Source organism: Pleurodeles waltl, chromosome 4_1, assembly GCF_031143425.1.
Source record: "Pleurodeles waltl isolate 20211129_DDA chromosome 4_1, aPleWal1.hap1.20221129, whole genome shotgun sequence".
NCBI lineage: Eukaryota > Metazoa > Chordata > Amphibia > Caudata > Salamandridae > Pleurodeles > Pleurodeles waltl.
In genome coordinates this window covers 427,724,989-427,749,711 of record NC_090442.1, presented here as the reverse complement: position 1 = coordinate 427,749,711, position 24,723 = coordinate 427,724,989, and positions in this window count along the sequence as shown.

Sequence of the window (24,723 nt, the reverse complement as noted above, 5' to 3'; positions counted from 1 at the left end):
AAGGAGAGACACTCCCCTTTTCAATGGTACCCCTCACTAGTGGTTTCCTGCTTGGGGATAGCTACAGGAGGGAGATCACCAAGCAGGATGCCACCACTAAACACAAGGGAGGGGGAGTGGCTCCTTGGGCAAGGGCTTTAGCTCCCCCCATTAATTCTGTTGTCAATATTCAGTCTTGCTGTCCCCCTGGGACCAAATGGGTCAAAAGCCTCCAAAATGCCCCCCCCCCCCCCCGGGGCAGAAAAAAACACTAGGCACCAGGGACTACTTTGTTTGAGAATATTTAGGGGAGGGGCTTCCCAAAATGGGGCATATGTCAGTGCTCCCACCCCCTCATAATAAATGGGCTTCGGATCCGATTAAATGCCCTACTTTTAAAAGTTATTCATATAGGAGCACTATTGATTAGTTCCTAGTAGATGTTCATTTTTGGAGGCATCTTAGTGAAATGGAGGTGGTAGAGAGATCTGAAAGTGAGCATGATCCTCTGATCCTTACCCCCTTAGATGTATCTAATGGGAGCAATTGCTTCTTCAGAGTGGCTCTCCATACTCTGAGTGTAACTAACAATCAGGAAAATGCAATGTGGGAAAATGTAGCAGAAAATTATAGTGTTCTAGCTCAAGTATATGCAGAGTTAGGTCCTACTCTGTCTTTGTTTTCCGACCCTGATTCGTCCCCTGACACAATAATGGCTTCCCAAATCATGTGTTTTGATATATTAACAAACAATGATTTTTTTACAAACCCTTGCCTAAGATAATGAACTCCATTTCTCTTAACTCCACCTGATAAAACAAGTCCAGTAGATTGGCAGAGTGCTTTAGTTAAAGCAATTAAGGGTGGCTATCAGCATGACATACAGCTAGCCAGATCTAGGTATAAACTAGAGCATCAGCAGGCCAGAGTTGACTGGGATACCTCATTCTTCGAGTATGTGATGGGTGCAATCCGATCAGGTAGTCAGAGTTATTTTTGGTACGTGGTTAGTCATGGTGCCAAAGCATTCATCTTGAGACCAGAAAGTATCATCCTTCCCCAAGACTGGCTTAGCTATTGTCAGGCACTCTATAGACCATGCCCCGAAGACCACTAAGATTTTACTGAGGGTGAACCCACACTGCCAAATGTATTACCCATTATGACTTATGCAGGTGTCCTGCCAGGTTATTTCACCTTGGCTGGGACCCACTGTGTAATCTGTATGCAGAAAGCAGGCAAAGATCCTGGGCCCGATAGGATTCCAGCGGACCTGTTTAAGTCTGAACTTAGGCCCATATTTATACTTTTTTGTGTCAAAAAGCGGCACACATGTGGCGCTAAAAAACTATAAATATGGGCCTTACTGTCTGGGGCCCTTATTTAAATTGCCTTGCTAACGGTGTTATGGCAGGGGGTCAAATCCCCCTACTTGGAGGAGCTGAGATAGTGGCCATTTTCAAGAAGGGTCTCAAATCCGATCCAGCTAATTATCTTCCAATAAGCCTAATAGATGCTGGACAAAAGAAAATCTGTAGCCAAATCTTGGCCCATCTGCTTGATTGGATCAAGGACAATAAACTCCTGTTACAATTTCAAGCAGATTTTAATGCAAAAATGAGCACAGTTGATCAGGTTTTCAGATTTCAGTTGATAAGGTAGAAGGAGGTGTACATTAGCAAAGGTAGCCTTTATGTGGTGTTTGTCGACTCGAGGGCTGCCTTTGGCATGGTCCCTCGGGACAAACTGTGGACAGTCCTTAAGGGTCTAGGCCTTCCTGCCCCAGTTCTGAATGTTATTTTGCGATTATATCAGGGCAATTATGCCCAAGTTAGGTGGGTAGTAAACGGGGAAGTCATGGACCGTATTAAAGTTAATAGTGTGGCTAGGTGAGGCTGTGTCCTTGCCCCTACATTATTTCTCCTCTTTATAAATGGCTCTGTTGACTTTCTGATTGTTGGAAAATGGGTTATTGGTAGGGCAGGTAGGTACCTACACCTAGCAACAAGCCACAATCCTCCACAAAAGTACAGTTAGGTCTCAGTAAATTAATCCCAGCTCTACCCTTGGTAGCTTGGCATCGAGCGTCAAGGCTTAACTTAGGAGACAAAGTGTAAAGCATTCAAATATCACAAAACAGTAATTAAATAAAACACAGGAAACAGTTTAAAAATCCAAAACCAATTTATAAAAATAGCTTATATTTTTATCTTTAAAATGACACAAAAACGATTAAAATCGGTTCAGGGGAACCGGAGATATGAATTTTTAAAGTATTATTATTTTCTAGCGCTTAGAAACAAAAAGCGCCAATCGGGTCATCTGGTTGCACCAGGACCGGGGCAAAGTCAAACTTTCAGGCCGACCGCGATGGAGCCCTGCTCGGCTACAGGTCGCGGGAGGCCTCGGTTAAAAAGTTACCTTCTGACTTAGTCTTTATTTTGAAGTTTTTCTTCACCGGGACGAACCTGCCAGTTGGATCCGACCTCCTGGAGCCCTTGTCCGGATACGCGAAGTCGGTTTCCTCGGTGGTGATTTTTACCTTCGGACTTAGTCGTTTTTTCGAGATGAAAATCCTTCGACCGGGGTAAACCTGGATCTTGATCCGACGTCCGTGGAGCCCTTCTCGGATACGATGGCTGGAAGGTCCCGGTCAACTTTTTACGTTCGGACTTAGTCTCTTTTTTGGATGTTTTTCTTTACCGGGACGAACCACGAAGTCAGGCCGGGTCGCGGTTGAGGCAAGCCGGCTAGAATTTCCGCGTCGGGTCGGTCACTGTATGGAGCTTTTTTCCAAAAATTCTCCAATCTTTTCCAAACTTCTGGGGCTTCACCCAGATGTTCTTTTAAGGTTCTTTTGGGGTCCACAGCTCACCCCAAGGGTCCAGGAGTTCTGTGATGGTCCTTGGGGGTGCGGACTTCAACTCCCAGAGTGCACCTGGCACAAACTCCTTTTTGGCCACTGGACAGTGGTCAGCTGGTCGCTTCTTTCAGGAGTTGGTGCAGGGGACTCTGGTTAGCAATTTTTCACCTGTAGCAAACAGGGAGTCCCTCCTTGAACCAGTTGAAGCCAGGCAAAGTCCTTCTTGTGGTGAAGCCCAAGTGTGCAGCTGGTGCAGTCTTTCTGAGTGCAGGGTCCAGGTGCAGGCCAGGGGTCCAGCAGGGCAGTCCTTCTTCTCCTTAAGTTCCTTTCTTGTTGAAATCTGGTAGGGATCTGAGGCGTGGGTGCAGGTCTGCCAGTTTTATCCTTGCTCCTGGGTGAAAAGCAGGGGGGCCCTGGTCCTCCAATCAGGGACAGGGTCGTCCCCCTGTGATGACCACTTCCTGGGAAGTGTGGCAAAAATCCATCCCAGAAGGCAACAGTCTCTAAAAATCCAAAATGGATGAATCTGATTTTTAGAGGAGAGATCTGGCTGAGCCCACCCACTGGTGTGGCTAAAAATCATAAACACACCCCTCTCCTGCCCTCTCCTAATCTAATCAAGGGGGCACCTAGCTGTCTGGGGTTGCAGGATGTGGGGGTGTTGCTGGGTGCTGCAAATGTCCTTCTCTGCCTTTGAAGACCAGTTTGGCAGCCCTCCCCCTTCCTGCTTCCCCATCTGCTGAGGGGAGATTCTCTCCCCCAAGCACATTCCTTTGTGTGAAGTCAGGCCACTTCACACCTCATTAAAGTAGCCTGGCAGAAGCTGCTGCAGGCTGGCCAATCAGAGCACAGCAGCAAAAACAATGCAGAGCTGAAATTGGCAACTTTTTAGGTAAAGTCTAAACTTTTTACCGGCACTAGTTATATTAAATCCAACAACTGGAAGTTGTGGGATTTATTATAACAATCAATTTGATACCAAATTCTTGGTATGTAACATTTAAGGAGACTTTAAAATTTTAAATAAAGTCTGCCCATTCTAGCCTATGAAGGCCATTTACTTCAATGAGGGAAAAACGAATTTGGCTGTTTTTACCTCACCAGGGCTTATAAATCTATTTTTATAAAGTCCCTGCTTATAGTTACATGGCACCCAGCCCTAGGGGCACATAGGGCACACCTTAGGGGTGACTTATATGTAAAAATAAGGTAGTTTAAGACTTTGGAAGTACCTTTAATTCCAAAGTCGAATTTGCATATAACTTTAATTTAAAAGCAGCCAGCAAGGCAGGCTTGCTTTTAAAATGACACTGGGCACCTCAGCAATGCACCTAGGTGTGCACCACCTATGCTGTGGTCCCTAAACCTACATGCCCTACCATATACTAGGGACTTATAGGTAGGTTTACTTAGCCAATTATAATTAGCCTAATTTGCATATCCATTTTACACAGAGCACAGGCCCTGGGACTGGTTAGCAGTACCCAGGGCACCATCAGAGTCAGGAAAACACCAGCATAAAGTGGAAAATGGGGGCAAAAAGTTATGGGGCCTCTGGAATCAGCCCCAGTTTCTCACACTGATGAACTGTAATAATGATGTACCTCCTTTAGGAGACAGAAACGTTTCTGCTTTATTATTTGTGGACTACACCCTTTAGGATTCTAAAACGCATCAGTCCCTTGGAATTCTTCTTGCTAGGTTCAAGTTGTATTGTACTAACCATGGCCTGGGCATTAACATAAAAAGACAAAGGGACTTATTTACAAGCCACTTGCACTGCTGGTGCATCACTTTTTCCCATAAACAAAGTGATGCACCAGTGGCACAAGGGACTGGTAAATAAGCCCCTAGGTTTATGGCTATCTATCCCCATAGGCATTTTAGAGGGTCTGTCTCTCTAGAGGGTGAAAAGCTTTAGAGAGTCATGGACCTTGATTAACTAGGAGTATGTCTTTCTAGCAGTAGCTCCTGGGTTAGCCAGGTTATAAAGATTACACTCATGCTTAGCCATAGGGCAGGAGCTGCCCTGGATTTGGCCAAAAGGACCTAATTTCATCCTGTATCCCCCCTTTTGGAAATCTGGAGAGCAAGGCCTATTACAGCCACAGCCTATGGGGCCGAACTGTGGGGTTTTTGTAATGTTGATGCCTTCGGAGTGGCTGAGAATAGGTTTCTGATGGCTGTTCTTAAACTCCCACAGAGTACTCCATTGGTCTTTAGATTTGAACTGGATTTCCAGGCTATTAGCCCCTCAGGATGGCTGAAATCATTGTTGCATTGGTTAAGGATCTGGTCGACCTCAGAACGGAACCATATAGGCACAGCCTGAAATATATTCTAGGCAGACCCAAAGAACTGGTCACCTTTCCATGGCTAAGGGATGTGAGATTAACGTTGTCCACTCTGGGTTTGTCCAGTTTGTGGTCTACCCCAGAGTCAATTATGCCTACTTCAGTCACCTTGGTGAAGAGTGTCTTTTGGGAGAAAGAACTGGCATTCCTGGTTTTCCAGGGCACAGTAAGCTCACTTGTAAATAGCTTCTTACAAGCTAAATGTGTCGCTTATTGTGAATCATACGTGGACGACATTGACCCACCTTTTATATAGCCCTGTATATTAGATTTAGGTTGTGTGCCCTTCAATTGGTGCCTTTTACTTCTAAATGGACGTGTCTCAACGTATGGAATAACTTGTGTCCAGTATGTTCCACACAGGCAGAAACAGACTGACACTTTTTTTCTCTTGTCTCAAATTTTTTAGACAATGCCAAAGCTGGATTATTCCATTATGTCGCTCTTTGAGCATGTGCCAACTGTAGGTCACTTTGAGAAATTGTCGATTTGACACTACACCTTGTATTATATTCTCAGTTGCTAAATATTTCGAAAGTGCATGGCATGTCCAGATGAGGAACTTATCAGTCTGAATAGTGTGAATTTTAGATATCATGCTTTGAGTTTTTTTTCATCCTAATGCTATGATCTTATGAGGATGACACAGACGAAATTTTGCCAAGTACTGTATTGTAATAAGTCCTTTTTAAAAAAGATTTTTTAATATTGCGTCTCATTGTTCTTTGGGGGAATTTATAAAGTATTTCTTTGTTGTTTTCTTTTCTGCTTTCTGATTTATGTGATTGAGAATTAGATTTACATTTTACTATTATTATGTTTTGGGTCAAAATGTGTATTATGTTTGTGCTTTTATGGTCCTCGACTGAAATAAGTATTGAAATTAAATTAAATGGGCACAGTTATCTGCCCTTCTTGGGAAGACAGATGGGTGTTGTTACCTATGATCTGCTCCCCGGGGAGAGAGGGGGTCAGAAGGTCCATTAGACACCAGGGATTGTTTTTATTTTATAGAAGAGGGATTGGGGCTGTCCATAATGGGCAGGGCCATGCCCCCACCCAAGCTAAATGGGGCTAAAGTCTTTCTGCCTCCCTGGAGGGAAAATGGGGCCAATAACCACAGATCTGCCCCCAAGGGGCAGAAAGCCCACTAGGCACCAGGGATTTTGTTTTAGAAAGGTTTAGGGGTAGAGGCGGCCCAAAATGGGCATAGCAATGCCCTTACCCCCCCCCTAAAATGGGCACAGTCTTTCTGCCCCACCCGGAGACAGATGCAGTAATAACTCCTGATCTGCCATCTTGGGGCAGAAGGCCCACTAGACACCAGGGAATAATATTTTGAAAAAAAGAAAGGTAAGGGCTGCCCACCACCATGGGGATGTTCATGCCCCCAACCCAACTGAAAGGGGCAACCATCTTTCTGCTGCCCCTGCAGACTAAAGCTTCTCATCCCAAAGGAAAGCAAGAGAACATTTGTCTCTTGAGTGTTGATTTTACATATTGGCCTCAAGAGCTTGGCTAACTCCCAATATCACCACACTTACAGTGGTGAAAGACTGCACTTTTTTGACTTGGGTAAACTGCAACTTATAAAAACTTACCAAACCTAGACACTTCTGAAAACTAGAAGTCTGGAGGAGTCCAGGGTGGTGTACTTCACATGCACCACATGCTATTATCTTACCCACAGTGCCCTGCAAAACCTCCAACTTTGCTTGAAGTCATACATTTTCCCTACATTTCTGTGATGGAAGCTTCCAGAATCTGCAGAAATCCACAAAATTCCTCACACCCATTATTGCCCCATGCATACCAACAAAATCTCTGCCCCACTTGTGTGGCTGGGTCTAGTGCCATTACAGGAACGGATGCAACCATGTTCAATAGGAGTCTCCAGGCAAGGGCTCCCATTGTCCTTAGTTTGATCCATTCCTGTTGTGGCAGTAAACCCAAACACACTTGTGGGGCAGCGTTTTTATCAGCACAGGTGGGATAATGCTGGGTGGTAGGAATTTTGTGGATTCCTGCTATCTGGAAGTTTCCATCACAGAAATGTAAAGAAAATCCCTGATTTTGGGCAAAGATGGAGGTTTGCAGGGCATTGTGGGTAAAAAAAGCCTAATGACACCCACACAAGTCACACCATCCTCGATTCCTCTAGGTGTCTAGTTTTCAAAAATGTTCAGGTTGATCAGGTTTCTCTAGGTGCCGGCTGAGCTAGGCTCCAAAATCTAGAGCTACCCACATTGGAAAAAAGAGGGCCAGCTTTCATTGGAAAAATTAGCTGTGTCCATGTTGCATTTTGGGCTGTTTCCTGTTTTGGGCACTAGAGCTACCCACACAAGTGGAGGAATGTTGAGTGGAAAGAAGTTTGTGGTTCTCCGCAGATCCCAGAACTTTCTATGACAGAAATGTGAGGAAAATGTGATTTTTTTAGTCAAAGTTTGCAAGGGTTTCTGGATAAAGAAATGTGGTGTGAACCATGCAAATCAGACCACCCTGGATACTCCTAGGTGTCTAGGTTTAAAAAATTTACAGGTTAGCTAGGTTTCCCTAGGTGCCTGCTTAGCTAGAGTCCAAATTCTAGAGCTACCCACATTGGAAAAGAGGGTCAGTTTTTGGTGGAAAAATGTGGCACATCCATATTGCCTTTTAGGCTATTTCCTGCCACAGTCAATATTCCTACCCACAAGTGAGGTACCATTATTATTGGTACACTTGTAGGAGGATAGTATAGTAGAACATGTGTTAGTACTAATTGAAATTTGCTGCATTTGTGGCTTTCAAATGTAAGCCAGTGCATAAGAGAGATGGCATTTTGAAATATACCCTTCTAATCATAAGCAAGTATGGGTCCCTACAAATTCAGAGATGTAGACATAACCACTGCTTCTAATCTCTATATCTTCTGCCCATTTCAGAAATACATCCATTCCCTTAATAACCATTTTTCACTCTTTCTATTTCACTGTAAGAATTGGTCTATACTCTGTATTCAATAAAAATTATTTGTGTGGTGCAGCTCACTTGTTTGCACTGGGTAGCTTGAGTTCTTGAAAAACCTACCTATTCCCACAACCAGAAGGGCCCAGGGGGTGTAATGGTATATTGCTTTTGTCAATCGGTCATTGTGACAAAAAGTTAAAGATGAAAATGTTGCCACAAATGCCCATTTTATTCCTACTGATGATCAAAATGTCTTTATTTCAACAGTTATTTTCTTTAGGATAACGTTGTAGGATCTACACATTGCTGAATTTAGAATGTTATCTATTTTTCAGAAATCAATAGCTGTTGTGGATCACCAAGGGGTTTCACACTGGTTTTCACCACCAACTGGAGTAGGTAGAGAATACAAAAATAGGGAAAATAGGCTACCTCTTAGAAAAATGCCAAACTGTAGTAGAAAATTAGGTTTATTTATTTTTTTAACTCACACTTTTGCTATATTTTATCCATTTTCTCAGCCCCCTCCAGGGGAATCCACAAACCCTGGGTTTCTTTAGAATCACTGGGTTGTTTGAAAAAAGGATGGAACCTTGGTGTGGATAGCTCATGCGAACAAAACGTTTTGGAGCCCTAAGCGTGAACTACCCCAAATAGCTAGAAAAGGGCTCAGCACTGGGGGGTGAGGAAGGAGTGAAGGACTAGCAGCAAAAGGGTTAATACATGTTAGAAATGGGGTTTTTGGTTGGCAGTTAGGTTGCCCTCTGTCCAAGCAAGAACCCTCACTCTAGTCAGGGTAAGTCACACACAATCCAAAATCAGCCTGTGCTCACCCTCCGGTAGCTTGGCACGAGCAGTCAGGCTTAACTTAGAAGGCAATGTGTAAAGCATTTGTGCAATAAATCATACAACACCATAGTATAACACCACAAAAATACACCACACAGTGTTTCGAAAAATATAGAATATTTATCTGGGTAATTGTAGGTCAAAACGATCAAAGTTGCAATACGAATTTGTAAAGATATCACTGAAAAGTGATATTAAGTGTCTTTAAGTCTTTAAAAAGCAATAAAGTGTCTTTCAAGCACAGAGTACCTGGTTTCTGGTGGGGAATCTCCTCAGAGGGCCACAGGAGAAGAGATGCGTGGAAAAAGGGGTGTGTGCGTCGATTTCCGCTCAGCACACACAGACTTGCGTCGTTCTTTTCCACGCGGGGAAGTCGGGCGTCGTTTTCCGGCGCGCAGACAGTCTCTTGTTGTGGATCGCGGGGATTACCAGATGTCCCGGGTCTGTGCATGGATTCTCCTGCTTATTTTCCGGCTGCGCGTCGTTCTGCGGGGCTGCGCGTCGAAGTTTCGATCTCACGGTAGGCGTCGCGTCGATTTCTCCTTGGAAGTCGGGCGGCGTTTGTCCTTGCGAGGCCGTGCGTCGAAATTTTGGTCTCACGGCAGGCGTCGCGTCGATTTCTCCTTGGAAGTCGGGCGGCGTTGTCCTTGCGAGGCCGTGCGTCAAAGTTTCGCACTCACGGTAGGCGTCGCGTCGATTTCTCCTGGAAAGTCGGGCGGCTTTGTCCTTGCGAGGTTGTGCGTCGAAGTCTCGATCGTCCCGAGGGCGTCGCGTCGATCAGCGTCGGTGTGCGGCGTTTTTCTCGCCGCGAAACAAGCTGTGCGTCGAAATTTTCGGCGCACGGAGCGTCCACGTGAAAGGAAGAAGTCTTTTTGGTCCTGAGACTTCAAGGAACAGGAGGCAAGCTCTATCCAAGCCCTTGGAGAGCACTTTCACAGCCAGACAAGAGTTCAGCAAGGCAGCAGGGCAACAGCAAGACAGCAGTCCTTTGTAGAAAGCAGACAGGTGAGTCCTTTGAGCAGCCAGGCAGTTCTTCTTGGCAGGATGTGGTTTCTGGTTCAGGTTTCTTCTCCAGCAAGTGTCTGATGAGGTAGGGCAGAGGCCCTGTTTTATACTAAGTTGTGCCTTTGAAGTGGGGGTGACTTCAAAGAGTCTCTAAGAAATGCACCAAGCCCCCTTTCAGCTCAATCCTGTCTGCCAGAGTCCCAGTAGGGGGTGTGGCAATCCTTTGTGTGAGGGCAGGCCCTCCACCCTTCCAGCCCAGGAAGGCCCATTCAAAATGCAGATGTATGCAAGTGAGGCTGAGTACCCTGTGTTTGGGGTGTGTCTGAGTGAATGCACAAGGAGCTGTCAACTAAACCTAGCCAGACGTGGATTGAAGGGCACAACAAGATTTTAGTGCAAAGAAATGCTCACTTTCTAAAAGTGGCATTTCTAGAATAGTAATATTAAATCCGACTTCACCAGTCAGCAGGATTTTGTATTACCATTCTGGCCATACTAAATATGACCTTCCTGCTCCTTTCAGATCAGCAGCTGCCACTTCAACAGTGTATGAGGGCAGCCCCAATGTTAGCCTATGAAAGGAGCAGGCCTCACAGTAGTGTAAAAACGAATTTAGGAGTTTTACACTACCAGGACATATAACTACACAGGTACATGTCCTGCCTTTTACCTACACAGCACCCTGCTCTAGGGGTTACCTAGGGCACACATTAGGGATGACTTATATGTAGTAAAAGGGGAGTTCTAGGCTTGGCAAGTACTTTTAAATGCCAAGTCGAAGTGGCAGTGAAACTGCACACACAGGCCTTGCAATGGCAGGCCTGAGACAGGTTTAAGGGGCTACTGAGGTGGGTGGCACAACCAGTGCTGCAGGCCCACTAGTAGCATTTAATCTACCTGCCCTAGGCACATGTAGTGCACTCTGCCAGGGACTTACAAGTAAATTAAATAGTCAATCATGGATAAACCAATCAGTAGTACAATTTACACAGAGAGCATATGCACTTTAGCACTGGTTAGCAGTGGTAAAGTGCCCAGAGGTCAAAAGCCAACAACAACAGGTCAGAAAAAATAGGAGGAAGGAGGCAAAAAGTTGGGGGATGTCCCCGTCAAAAAGCCAGGTCCAACATGACCCCCTACCAGCCTGAAGCCAGGGGAGAACAATCACTATCCTGATGTACTTCCCTGTTTGAGGCGACAGAACAAGGACCCAGGCCCACAACAGCAGGGGCATGCTCCAGTTCTTCGCCTTCCTGACTCCAATTGGATCACTCTGTCCATACTCTCCGGGCCCACTAAGCCAACCCCTGGGGAACCTTTCTCCTTACCTGCGGATCCCATCTGTGCAGCACCTAACCTTACTTTGCTCACAGATGTATCCCAGGAGCAGGATAGTACCACCATGACCAACACAGTGGTGTTGCCCACTCTACCCCCGGGGTGTGACACTTGTCCCCTCCCCAGGGATAACTCTGTCCACCCGGACAGCAAGCCACAGTGATTACTGACAGCTGCCAGGGATGAGAGCCAGGCCCCAGGCCTCTCAAAGCTCTCCAACCACTGTGGCTGTGGAGAGTGGGGGGCGGTAGCCCCAGGTGCTGGGCACCCTTTAACCACTCTCCCTTCCACCAGGTCAGGGATGACAGCCTGAACCTGGTCCTCCCCTCTGGGGCTCTGTACCCTCCCTCCTGGAGCGGTACCCCCAGAGTCCAACATGGTCAGGGTGCTTACAGAAGTCACCCTGTACCATTCCTCCACCAGTGCAGGGCTGTTAACCTGCAACCGGCCCTCCAACCTGGGGCCTGTACCTTCAGGTTGGACTAGGGCCCGGGGTGAGGCTTCCCTCCCCCTGCCCTCCCTTCTGGGGTCCAGCACCCTCCAACTAGGAGTGGCCTCCTCAGAAGACAACATGGTAGGGGCACGGTTATCAGTAGCCCCTCCCTCCAGGTCCGGGGGGACACCCTGAACCTGGTCTTCCAGCCCAGGGTCTGTACCCTCAGACTGGATCACTGCCTGGCAAACCAGGACTTCCTGGGGGGCGCACCTACCCCCCACCAGGTCAGAGTTTAACCTCTGCACCTGACCATTCAACTCAGAGTCACCACCCTGAAGTTGAACAATTGCCTGGCACGCCAGGACTTCCTGGAGGGCACACTGACCCTCCACCAGGTCAGAGTTTAACCTCTGAACTTGGCCATTCAACTCAGAGTCACCACCCTGAAGTTGAACAATTGCCTGGCACGCCAGGACTTTCTGGAGGGCACACTGACCCTCCAACAGGTCAGAGTTTAACCTCTGGACCTGGTTCTCCAACCTAGGGTCACCACCCTGAGGTTGGGCAACTGCCTGGCACGCCAGGGCTTCCTGGGGGGCACACCTACCCCCACCAGGTCAGAGTTTAACCTCTGAACCCGGTTATCCAACCCAGAGTCAGCACCCTGAGGTTGGACAACTGCCTGGTACACCAGGACTTCTAGGGAGGCACACCTACCTCCCACCAGGTCAGAGTTTAACCTCTGAGCCTGGTGCCCCAACCCAGGGTCACCACCCTGAGGTTGGGCAATTGCCTGGCACGCCAGGACTTCCTGGGGGGCACACCTACCCCCCACCAGGTCAGAGTTTAACCTCTGAACCTGGTCATCCAACCCAGAGTCAACACCCTGAGGTTGGACAATTGCCTGGCACAGCAGGACTTCTTGGGAGGCACACCTACCTCCCACCAGGTCAGAGTTTAACCTCTGAACCTGGGTATCCAACCCAGAGTCACCACCCTGAGGTTGGCCAACTGCCTGGCACACCAGGACTTTCTGGGAGGCACGCCTACCTCCCACCAGGTCAGAGGTTAACCTCTGAACCTGGTTCTCCAACCTAGGGTCACCACCCTGAGGTTGAACAATTGCCTGGCACGCCAGGACTTTCTGGAGGGCACACTGACCCTCCACCAGGTCAGAGTTTAACCTCTGAACTTGGCCATTCAACTCAGAGTCATCACCCTGAAGTTGAACAATTGCCTGGCACACCAGGACTTCCTGGAGGGCACACTGACCCTCCACCAGGTCAGAGTTTAACCTCTGAACTGGGCCATTCAACTCAGAGTCACCACCCTGAAGTTGAACAATTGCCTGGCGCACCAGGACTTTCTGGGAGGCACACCTACCTCCCACCAGGTCAGAGTTTAACCTCTGAGCCTGGTTCCCCAACCCAGGGTCACCACCCTGAGGTTGGGCAATTGCCTGGCACGCCAGGACTTTCTGGGGGGCACACCTACCCCCCACCAGGTCAGAGTTTAACCTCTGAACCTGGTCATCCAACCCAGAGTCAACACCCTGAGGTTGGACAATTGCCTGGCACGCCAGGACTTTCTGGGAGGGCACACCTACCCCCCACCAGGTCAGAGTTTAACCTCTGAACCTGGTTATCCAACCCAGAGTCAGCACTCTGAGGTTGAACAATTGCCTGGCACGCCAGGACTTTCTGGGGGGCACACCTACCCCCCACCAGGTCAGAGTTTAACCTCTGAACCCGGTTATCCAACCCAGAGTCACCACCCTGAGGTTGAACCATTGCCTGGCACGCCAGGACTTTCTGGGGGGCACATCTACATCCCACCAGGTCAGAGTTTAACCTCTGAACCTGGGTATCCAACCCAGAGTCACCACCCTGAGGTTGAATCTTTGCCTGGCATGCCAGGACTTCCTGGGGGGCACTCTCACCCCCCCACAAGGGACACACCGTCCCCAAGGGCCACACAAGAGTCTGGTTGGCGCAGGTCTCCCGACCTCTGCCCATCCGGCAGAGTCTGGGTTTCCCCCAAACCAGAAACGGTTTCACCTGGGTCATTCCTGGGGGGCTCTGCTCTCAGAGCTGTCCCCTGACTCTCAAGGTCCTCCACTGGGGTCTGCAACCCCCTCTCAACCCTATGTCTGGACTTCTGCACCCCCTCCCTAGGAGGGGTACTGCCAGACACCAGAACTGTTGGGATGCTGGTTACAGTCACCCCCCCAAGTTCTTCTGACACTGCGGGGCTTCCCTCAAAAGGTGGCCCTACGGTACAGGCTAGGCTTCCCTCCTGGTGTTCCCTCATGGAACCCTCTAGGACCTGGGACCTACCTGGGACACTACAATCCTCTCCCACCACACTCGGTTGGGAACCACCTAGACCACTCCCTTCAGGAGCACCCCCAAATGCCTCTTCAGACTCTCTGGTACTCACCCAGAAGTCTGCCTCCATTGTAAGTTCCCTGGGGTCAGAGAACTCACACTCCACCTGGTGTTGGCGTAGCTCTGGAAAATAAGGACCAGACATATGCTCTCCAGCAATTACATCACTCTGCCCTTCACATGTATTAACCACAGTACCCTTCACCCAACCACCCAGTAACTCAACCTTGGAAAAGCACTCTTCTTCACCCTCCTGAGACTGGTGAGACAGTATCTGTCTGTCCCTGACACTCAACCCAAACTCTTCTGGGATGTCTCTACACTCTGTATCCAGGACGTCCACCAGGGGGGAACCCTTTTCTCTGTCACTCTCTGCTAGAGTCAGTAAAGTGTCCCTCCCCCCAGTAGGAATCTGACTCCCTGTGCCAGTTCCCCAATCCTTCTCAGGGACCCTGTGCATAACGGGAACTACCTCATACCCTTGAACTGCCTGGGGTGTGTCAACTCCCTTCTTCAAGTTGGGCACCACATCTCTGGGCTTGTGCCCTTCTTCAGCAGTACTAGATGCAAGATTTTTGCTGCCACCATCTGAACTGGACTCAGCCCTTCCGGCCTCCAGTTTCAGCTCTTTACAGCTCAGCTCTTGAGCTGCAATCTTTTCTTCCTCCAGGGCTAAGAGACTCGCTGCCTCAGCCCTTTCAAGAAACTCATCTAGTTCTTCCATCCACCGCTCTCGAGCTCGGAGCCATTCTGCTCTCACTGGATCTCTTTCCTCATCTGAGTAGTCATCCTCCTCATTTGAGTAGTCCCCCTCCTCATCTGAGGGGTATTTAGTCATTTGGTTTTTTTCTGCCTCTCTCTCTGCCCATCTTTCTTCCTCCCAGACTATGTAGGCATGTAGCATTTCCATCTTAGTAGATTTCCTTGATACAGGAAGGCCCCATTTTCTGCAAAGCCTCCTTAAGTCAGCCTTAGTGAGGTGGTCAGTAGGCACAAAGAGTGAGTAGGTAAGCAATCCCATTCTGATAAGATCTTACTAGCAAAAACCAAAATCCAAAGTCCCAAATATCAATAGTATATCCAGGAGGACATCAGAGAACCAAAAGCAAAAAAAGGTGAAAAATCAAGTTGACCTTCAACTGTGGGTAGGTAGTGAAATACTTAGCTACTGTATGTCACTGCACAAACACAAGTCCTATCCTCACCGCTGATCACCAATGTTAGAAATGGGGTTTTTGGTTGGCAGTTAGGTTGCCCTCTGTCCAAGCAAGAACCCTCACTCTAGTCAGGGTAAGTCACACACAATCCAAAATCAGCCTGTGCTCACCCTCCGGTAGCTTGGCACGAGCAGTCAGGCTTAACTTAGAAGGCAATGTGTAAAGCATTTGTGCAATAAATCATACAACACCATAGTATAACACCACAAAAATACACCACACAGTGTTTCGAAAAATATAGAATATTTATCTGGGTAATTGTAGGTCAAAACGATCAAAGTTGCAATACGAATTTGTAAAGATATCACTGAAAAGTGATATTAAGTGTCTTTAAGTCTTTAAAAAGCAATAAAGTGTCTTTCAAGCACAGAGTACCTGGTTTCTGGTGGGGAATCTCCTCAGAGGGCCACAGGAGAAGAGATGCGTGGAAAAAGGGGTGTGTGCGTCGATTTCCGCTCAGCACACACAGACTTGCGTCGTTCTTTTCCACGCGGGGAAGTCGGGCGTCGTTTTCCGGCGCGCAGACAGTCTCTTGTTGTGGATCGCGGGGATTACCAGATGTCCCGGGTCTGTGCGTGGATTCTCCTGCTTATTTTCCGGCTGCGCGTCGTTCTGCGGGGCTGCGCGTCGAAGTTTCGATCTCACGGTAGGCGTCGCGTCGATTTCTCCTTGGAAGTCGGGCGGCGTTTGTCCTTGCGAGGCCGTGCGTCGAAATTTTGGTCTCACGGCAGGCGTCGCGTCGATTTCTCCTTGGAAGTCGGGCGGCGTTGTCCTTGCGAGGCCGTGCGTCAAAGTTTCGCACTCACGGTAGGCGTTGCGTCGATTTCTCCTGGAAAGTCGGGCGGCTTTGTCCTTGCGAGGTTGTGCGTCGAAGTCTCGATCGTCCCGAGGGCGTCGCGTCGATCAGCGTCGGTGTGCGGCGTTTTTCTCGCCGCGAAACAAGCTGTGCGTCGAAATTTTCGGCGCACGGAGCGTCCACGTGAAAGGAAGAAGTCTTTTTGGTCCTGAGACTTCAAGGAACAGGAGGCAAGCTCTATCCAAGCCCTTGGAGAGCACTTTCACAGCCAGACAAGAGTTCAGCAAGGCAGCAGGGCAACAGCAAGACAGCAGTCCTTTGTAGAAAGCAGACAGGTGAGTCCTTTGAGCAGCCAGGCAGTTCTTCTTGGCAGGATGTGGTTTCTGGTTCAGGTTTCTTCTCCAGCAAGTGTCTGATGAGGTAGGGCAGAGGCCCTGTTTTATACTAAGTTGTGCCTTTGAAGTGGGGGTGACTTCAAAGAGTCTCTAAGAAATGCACCAAGCCCCCTTTCAGCTCAATCCTGTCTGCCAGAGTCCCAGTAGGGGGTGTGGCAATCCTTTGTGTGAGGGCAGGCCCTCCACCCTTCCAGCCCAGGAAGGCCCATTCAAAATGCAGATGTATGCAAGTGAGGCTGAGTACCCTGTGTTTGGGGTGTGTCTGAGTGAATGCACAAGGAGCTGTCAACTAAACCTAGCCAGACGTGGATTGAAGGGCACAACAAGATTTTAGTGCAAAGAAATGCTCACTTTCTAAAAGTGGCATTTCTAGAATAGTAATATTAAATCCGACTTCACCAGTCAGCAGGATTTTGTATTACCATTCTGGCCATACTAAATATGACCTTCCTGCTCCTTTCAGATCAGCAGCTGCCACTTCAACAGTGTATGAGGGCAGCCCCAATGTTAGCCTATGAAAGGAGCAGGCCTCACAGTAGTGTAAAAACGAATTTAGGAGTTTTACACTACCAGGACATATAACTACACAGGTACATGTCCTGCCTTTTACCTACACAGCACCCTGCTCTAGGGGTTACCTAGGGCACACATTAGGGATGACTTATATGTAGTAAAAGGGGAGTTCTAGGCTTGGCAAGTACTTTTAAATGCCAAGTCGAAGTGGCAGTGAAACTGCACACACAGGCCTTGCAATGGCAGGCCTGAGACAGGGTTAAGGGGCTACTGAGGTGGGTGGCACAACCAGTGCTGCAGGCCCACCTGTAGCATTTAATCTACCTGCCCTAGGCACATGTAGTGCACTCTGCCAGGGACTTACAAGTAAATTAAATAGTCAATCATGGATAAACCAATCAGTAGTACAATTTACACAGAGAGCATATGCACTTTAGCACTGGTTAGCAGTGGTAAAGTGCCCAGAGGTCAAAAGCCAACAACAACAGGTCAGAAAAAATAGGAGGAAGGAGGCAAAAAGTTGGGGGATGTCTCCGTCAAAAAGCCAGGTCCAACAATACATCTCTGACATGTTTGAAGTTTAAAGCTAACATTGGTTGTACATTCTGTGTAAACCTACTTGTTGCATTGTGTAGTGCAATTCCTACAGTATATTGTATCTCTGTATTTACAATGATGTGTACTGCATATGTCTATAATATTGTAGTTTATTGAAAACAATTGCACACACCTGTATGGACACATTTCTATTTATGGATTGATGTAACTATTTGTGTAGGTGTCCATTTGCAAGAAGGCAGTCACTACCAGGCTGATGAGTGCTACTGATATATTGAGATGTTTTTCTTTCAGTTTTTCTAACTAACTCGTTACCTACAGCATTTTTAGCTGCTCCCTGCAGGTGGGAGCAATGCCAGATCCCGCTTGAGGCTGGGAGCCGGCTGCCACTGCAGCGGTGCTCAGAACACCTTGAACTTTTTCGGGCATTTTTTAATCACATGCAGTTGTATCAACTGAATGTGATAAAAAAATGCCCGGCAGTTGTGCCTTCCGTGGCTGCACACTATTTTTGGTGGAGTACCTCTTTGTACCTGATTTCTTGGTATTGCATAATTGTTTTACAGTTACCCCTGAAGAAGGCTTCACACTAAAAATGCATTGGGCTCCAATTTGAAATTAATCTACCACGATCGGGATCAGGAGTATATCCTGCATTTGTTAAAGCTCAAATGTGATGCATCATTTGTCAATGTATTTCTCCAATAACAATAAAAAGGTATCAACAATCTTGAAGAAATTGCGAATTTTAATGAATTGGTTGACTTGTCATTTACAGTATTGTAAGTCCTTTGGCACATTAGTAGTGCGTTCTCTGACTAGTTGCATTGTTTGGAAGCACTAGCTTTAAGTGGATATGTAATACCCTGTCATCACTGATTTCTATGGGAGTGTGTTATAGTTCCAGGCATTGGGTCTCTGTGATACTTAAGTTATTGCAATGCTAGGCTGGACTACAATTGAGCCTGTTTTGACACCTTTTTCATGGTAGTAACTTTAGAAGTGAATTTTGCAATGTTCTTACTTTTTTGTGGATCTGTGTCTTATATTAGCATAACCCTCTCAAACACCTCCTTAAATTTCCCTAAAGCCCTCTCAAGCAGTAGCAGTTATTTTTGCACCACTCTTATTGATCCTTCCCACATTTACAGTACTGACAGAATGAGGCAGCTAGGGACAGAATGAGACATGCAGCCATTGAACTTGGGGCCAAGCTGTTTATTGAGAAATGTCCCTCAGATGTCTTCATTTTTATTTTTATTTTGGCTATGTATTACAATTGTTGGAAGTACAACTGTTTTTACATTTTGATGTCTTTGAATATGTGTACCTATACAATTACAGCAGGATTTCAGTGCTTGTCCATCAGAAGTGGTGCTTACTCCACCAGAACATCAGCATAAGAAACCTAATTATGTTCTGAGTTGCAAATAATAGCCAGTTTACTTCCGGAAACTGAAAGTTCTCATATTGTGAACGTTCTAGACAAGGTTTTAACATATTTGTTTTAAGTTCGGTTTTGTTTCATTTCATATATTTGATCTGAAAAGAATATCTGACTGATTTACTTTGCTTTATATTGATGAGGTTTGTAAAGATGTTTAAATGCACAGAAGTATTTTTCCAGAAAACAGTACAGTTCGTAATGCCTTTTTTGCATAAGCACTGAAAATGTGGTCTCAAAAAAAGGCTGCAATTTTGAAAAGCGACTTTTTGCAACTACTACTTAATTGGCAAATACACCTACTCACTAATAGGTTTGTTCAGAAAATAAAGATTCAAAAGGGGTCTTGCCATGACCTGCCCAGTGAATATTCATTAAAGAATTCACAAATTGCAACTCCCTCCGATTGGCTTAAAATCAGAAATGGTGGCCTACAAGGTACAACAGACCACCATGCCTGTCTATGCATTTCAAAACTGGAAACTTTTCTTAAAACAATGTTCTTTTAAAAACATATCAGCTTTTCAAAACTTAATTGAGCGTTAAGAGTGGTCCCCTGGATAACTACCTAATTCCCCCTGAAGCTGCCATCACAATCCACAAAGGAGAAGGGGTCCAAAGGCAGCCCTTTCCCAATTGCGAATGACTTACCTCCCCAACTTGGGAGTCATTAAATTATCTATGATTTTCATCTGGAATTAATGTCACAAACGGTTGATATATAAGGTACCTATTCATATTTGCACGGGACGTCCAAAACACGTCTTTTCTAAATACCAAATGAACAACTATTTGCAAACATGTTTTATGATTCGGAAAACGTTTTCTGAACCGTAAAATGTGCTTAGTACATTTAAAATATTTTTTATTGGTTACAAATACCTTCATTCACAGAATTGAATCGTTTGTGAGTGGTAAAAAGGGATAGATATTTGGCCCTAGATTTGTATATTAAGTCCATCCACTATTTGATCATTTGTTCAGAACTCCATTTAATTTTCAGAGATCTCAACTGCTCAACTGCCGCCCCAACATAACTAAATGAGGTTATACTCTGATTTCGAATATTTTATATTTCAAATGTTGAAAGCACCGTGGAACAGAGCTAACACTAAAACCGAACCAGTACACGATTTAGAATGTCCAAGTTTCAACCTAGTATGACAGAGTGACTTAATCACAAATACTTGAGCAATATCAGATGAATGGCAAGACAAATTTGATTAAATGGAGAGGTGCAGAGGAAATTCAAAATCCTTATCCAGAGAGGCCTGCAACTAGTCTGTTATCCCTGGTTGAAATTTCACACGAAGTTAACGCATATTGCATGAGTTTCGCATTTACCAGGAAGGCAGTTGGAAACCGATCCTGCTTTTCTCACATTCTGAATCAGGGGTAACTTGCGAGTAACTCAAATTGTTCCATCCTCCAGGGTGCGCAGACTCTGATGAAAGCTGAATGAAACTCTGCCACTCATTTGATAGTGTTCAACGCGGTAGCTGACATTTTTCCCCGAACTGCTGCAGCATGAATGGCATCAGCTCCTTCACTGGAGAGAAACCCCGGCTGCTGTTATCCTATGCCTAGCAGGCCTGGCAAGCATGTTGTCGCTTAGGTTGTTTCAGGAGAGTCACACCTAAAATGGTATCTGCCTTGCAAAAAACATAAATAATATATCCCAGGTGCTGGGAGTTTCCTCCTGACACATGCCAGACATTTCAGTACTGTTTTGTTTGACATTGCCAGGGTTTACAGAGGTGGTTTCAAACAGAAAGGACATTAGCTTTGTGTCCACAGTAAAGGGAGTTTCCAGTGGTGTAGCAGGTGACGCTGATGCTTTGGTAACTCTTACCATCCCTGTTCTCTAAGAAAGGCGAGGAAACTGATGGAAGGCAGTACCAGTCATTTGCCTTTTTTGACAAATGTCATTTTCCAACCTCCTCTAATGAGGCCCTTATTTCTAGAAAAATAGATGTAATAAGTGTGCAGAGAAATCAAAGCATTGAAGCTGTTAGGGACATATCACACATTGAGCGATGGAAGTTGTAATTTAAGACAGGTGTATGCAACATTTTGGGCTGACTGGTGTCTTAAACAGGCAAAGAGCTGGAGCAGCAGTACTTTACAACCGTAGACAATGGTAGATGTTTGCTTGTCACAGGAAATTCAAAAGCAGAACACGAGGTTCACAAAATAATATACCAGCACATCTTAAAAACATAATAGGGCACAGTACAACAAAACTATCAAACCAGAACCCAACAGCCCAGTACAAAACCACAATATCAAATTAAAGTAATTCAGCAAAAAAGACAACACAAAAAACAGCATAAATCCTCACCGACACAACTAAATGCCAAACAACAAATATGTACAAACGTTCTTGTCACACATTACCACTTCCAAAATTCTGCTTTTATACCACAGTTATGCATGGTGTTTGCACTTAGCACTGCCTTGACTTGCCACCAAGGGCATAAAATAGTACCTAGCAAAAATGTTTTAAGAACTATCAACAATGATACAACATTTTGTTTTTTGATTTGCATTGTTTTCAATTGTACCTATACTTTATTGACCAAGAGAGGCAACTTGCACATTGTGTCAGAAAATCATATTTACATTTACCGTATATTATGTCAAAGTCATTTTCTTAAAGGGTTGTGTTTTAACAGCTGACACAGCAAAAGGGAGAGTCATGAAACATGTTGTGCATATGTCTCTGCGGTTTATATTTCAAATGCAATATTTTCTCACGTCTACTAAAAACCTTGGCATCTCCTGAAGGATTTAGTTGTGAGCAACTGCCGCATTCACAGGGGCGGGCTCCGCCAAGAACCCAGGGACACGAGCAGGTGTCTGCGTTTCACCCTAATGCAAATTTAACGAAGTTCTTCTTGGCCTCTATTCGTTAACTCAGTGCACGAAGAATGCCTTAGAAATGTATCGGGATTTAATGGTCATGCTCCGAGGTTACTTAGTAAAAGACAACGTCAACTTTAAAAAACGTACAATGAATTTACTTCCAAACTGTGTTGGAGACCACACCATAGAAAGATAGGGAGAACTTAGGAAAAATAGGTTTCTGTTGTTAAACTATATCTTTATAACAAAACAAGCAAAGCGCTCGCTATTTTACATGTATGAGCAACCCGCCAGAGTACAGGCCAGACTTTTAATAGGAAATACATTCTTAGACAGTGTTATGCAGAGTTGTAAAGCTTCGACTATGTAAAAAGCAGATCAAACATAACAAGAGAGACACAATTGTGTAAATGCAATACAGGAAAGTATGAGATCCAGTCCATCTGTCATTCCTTTCCTTCTCTGGTGGAAGGCACCTTTTTCAGCATGGATAACTTTAAAAAAATAAAAATAAAAAACTTTTCATGGCTCTAACATAGCTCACTCATTCGTCTTCTCGAACTCATGACCAAAAGCTAAACATCATGATTGTTCATGTTATTCCTCCAAACTAGAATTTTTAACCAATTGTCTGCTTTTCCATAGAACTTAACTACATTCAAATTTGCAAAAGAACGCTATGGCCCTTAGTGAAGAAGTCACAAACAAGACCAACAAAGCCTACGATGAATTCCCTCCTAAGCCAGGAAACCAAAGAAAGTGTTCCACGAATGAGCCACTTTATAGGAGAAGCTTGGTGACTCTGCTGAAACAGGCTGCAAATACAGGGCACCGGCTGGAAGGCCCATAGTTAATTGCATACTTTGAGGCTATCTGGAAAATTCTTCTTTACAAGTCCTCCATTCCGAATTCTTTTGAGTCTAGTGTCTCTTGAAGCTGCCTTTGCTCCCATTTCCACAATATTTACCTGCCAGCACGTTCCTCTCTGCATTATGTTACTTCACTTTCCCCACATCTAGGGCCCGATGTACGAAATTTTGGGTTTGCGACTCGCAAATTGCAAGTCTGAGCGACTCGTAATTTGCGAGCCTCAAACGCGGATGCAGGAAGGTATCCTGCGATTCGCAGCACTCACAGGGATGGTGGCCTGCTGGAGACAGCAGACCACCATGTCTGTGACTGCTTTTAAATGAAGCTGTTTTTTTTTTCTTTGTATTGCAACCTGTTTTCCATAGGACGTTTTCGATAGGACCACTGCCTGCTCTGAAAAAAAAAAATCAGGGCCATTCACAAAGGGGAAGGGGTCCCATGGGGACCCCTTACCTTTTGCGAATGGGTTACCACCAGTGTGACACTGATGGTAACTGCAAATTGCTTTGCGACCGCGTTCGCGGTCACAAAGCAATTCTACATCACGATGCGAATCGCAAATAGGAAGGGGAACACCCCTTCCTATTTGAGAGTTGCATACTCAATTTGTGAGTCAGTAACCAGGTTACCGACTCCCAAAATGGGAATGAGCATCGCAATGTGCTTTTTGCATGGCGCAAACAGCGAAATTTGCTGTTTGCGCCATGCAAAAAGCTTGCTACATCTGGCCCCTAGTTATTATTGTTTTAACGTCCTCGTTCACAAAAGGCCCTTCACTGGAGGTGTAAATAAAAACTGAACCTGAGTATGACCATGCAGGATACAGATTCATAGAAAGTTTCAGCTGAAGTATTGCTAATGCCCTATAAAAAGTATTTTTCTCTGTAAAATTACTGCCCGACACAGCTAAGATTATGGAAAACTCCTTGACTAGTCACTTCTTTTGGCTCTTTGAAGCTCCTGCACTGATTTCGTGAAATAGAGCAATGACTCTGTCCTGGTAGTGACCCCTGAATACCTCTGAAACACAAGGGAAAAGGTGCTAACTTGTTACTCCTTGACCTGTCTGCAGCATTCACTATGGTCCGCCTCTCCATCCGTATTGGCCATCTTGCTGATCGGTCTTGCTGGTTTACCGCTGAACTTTTCAGGTATTTTCTGAAGGTCTTCATTCAAACAATTTCCATCCCCCAATGTCATTCAAGTGAAAATAACCGCGACTTTGGTGACCACAAAGTGTCTGCCATTACCCTAATCTTACTTATTGTCTATATGTAATTTTTGGGAAAGTAGATTAATTCCTTTGGCTTCAGAGCCCTTTTACCTGATAACAACACTCAGCTGCTGCTTCAATTCAACCGTCACAATTCGTGCCTATGATGATATTGTGATAAATATGTAGCCAGACGTGCTAATACTGGCTTGGATTTTTTACATTTAGCTAAACTTGGGGTCGGAGAGGTTGTACCATTAAGAGAGCAAATAGTGTTCCAGAAACATTCTGGTTGCTTTTTTATAGGCTTCCCTGTCATAGAAATGATGTCTCACTTGTCTTGTGCAATCTGGGAATGTGATCTGTGTAACTGTTATCCATGTCTGCATGGCTGTCGGTTTGCAGTCTGTGTTTGAAATGGCAGCCATATTAACATACGTTAGGGTTGGGGTTTTAGGCAGTATGCATATCAACGGGATTTTCCCTTTAAGATCATTGGGGATGAGATAAATAAACATAAAGATAAAAAAGATTCCCTAATCCAACAGAAATTCAACTACTACTTGATATCTTGATAGCTTGATTTGTACATAGTTTTCTTATGTCAACATTACCTAATTTTAGAAACAATCCTCAAAAATTCGCAGAAAGGAGACATAACCTGTACCACATTACATTATAGCTTCATGAAATAC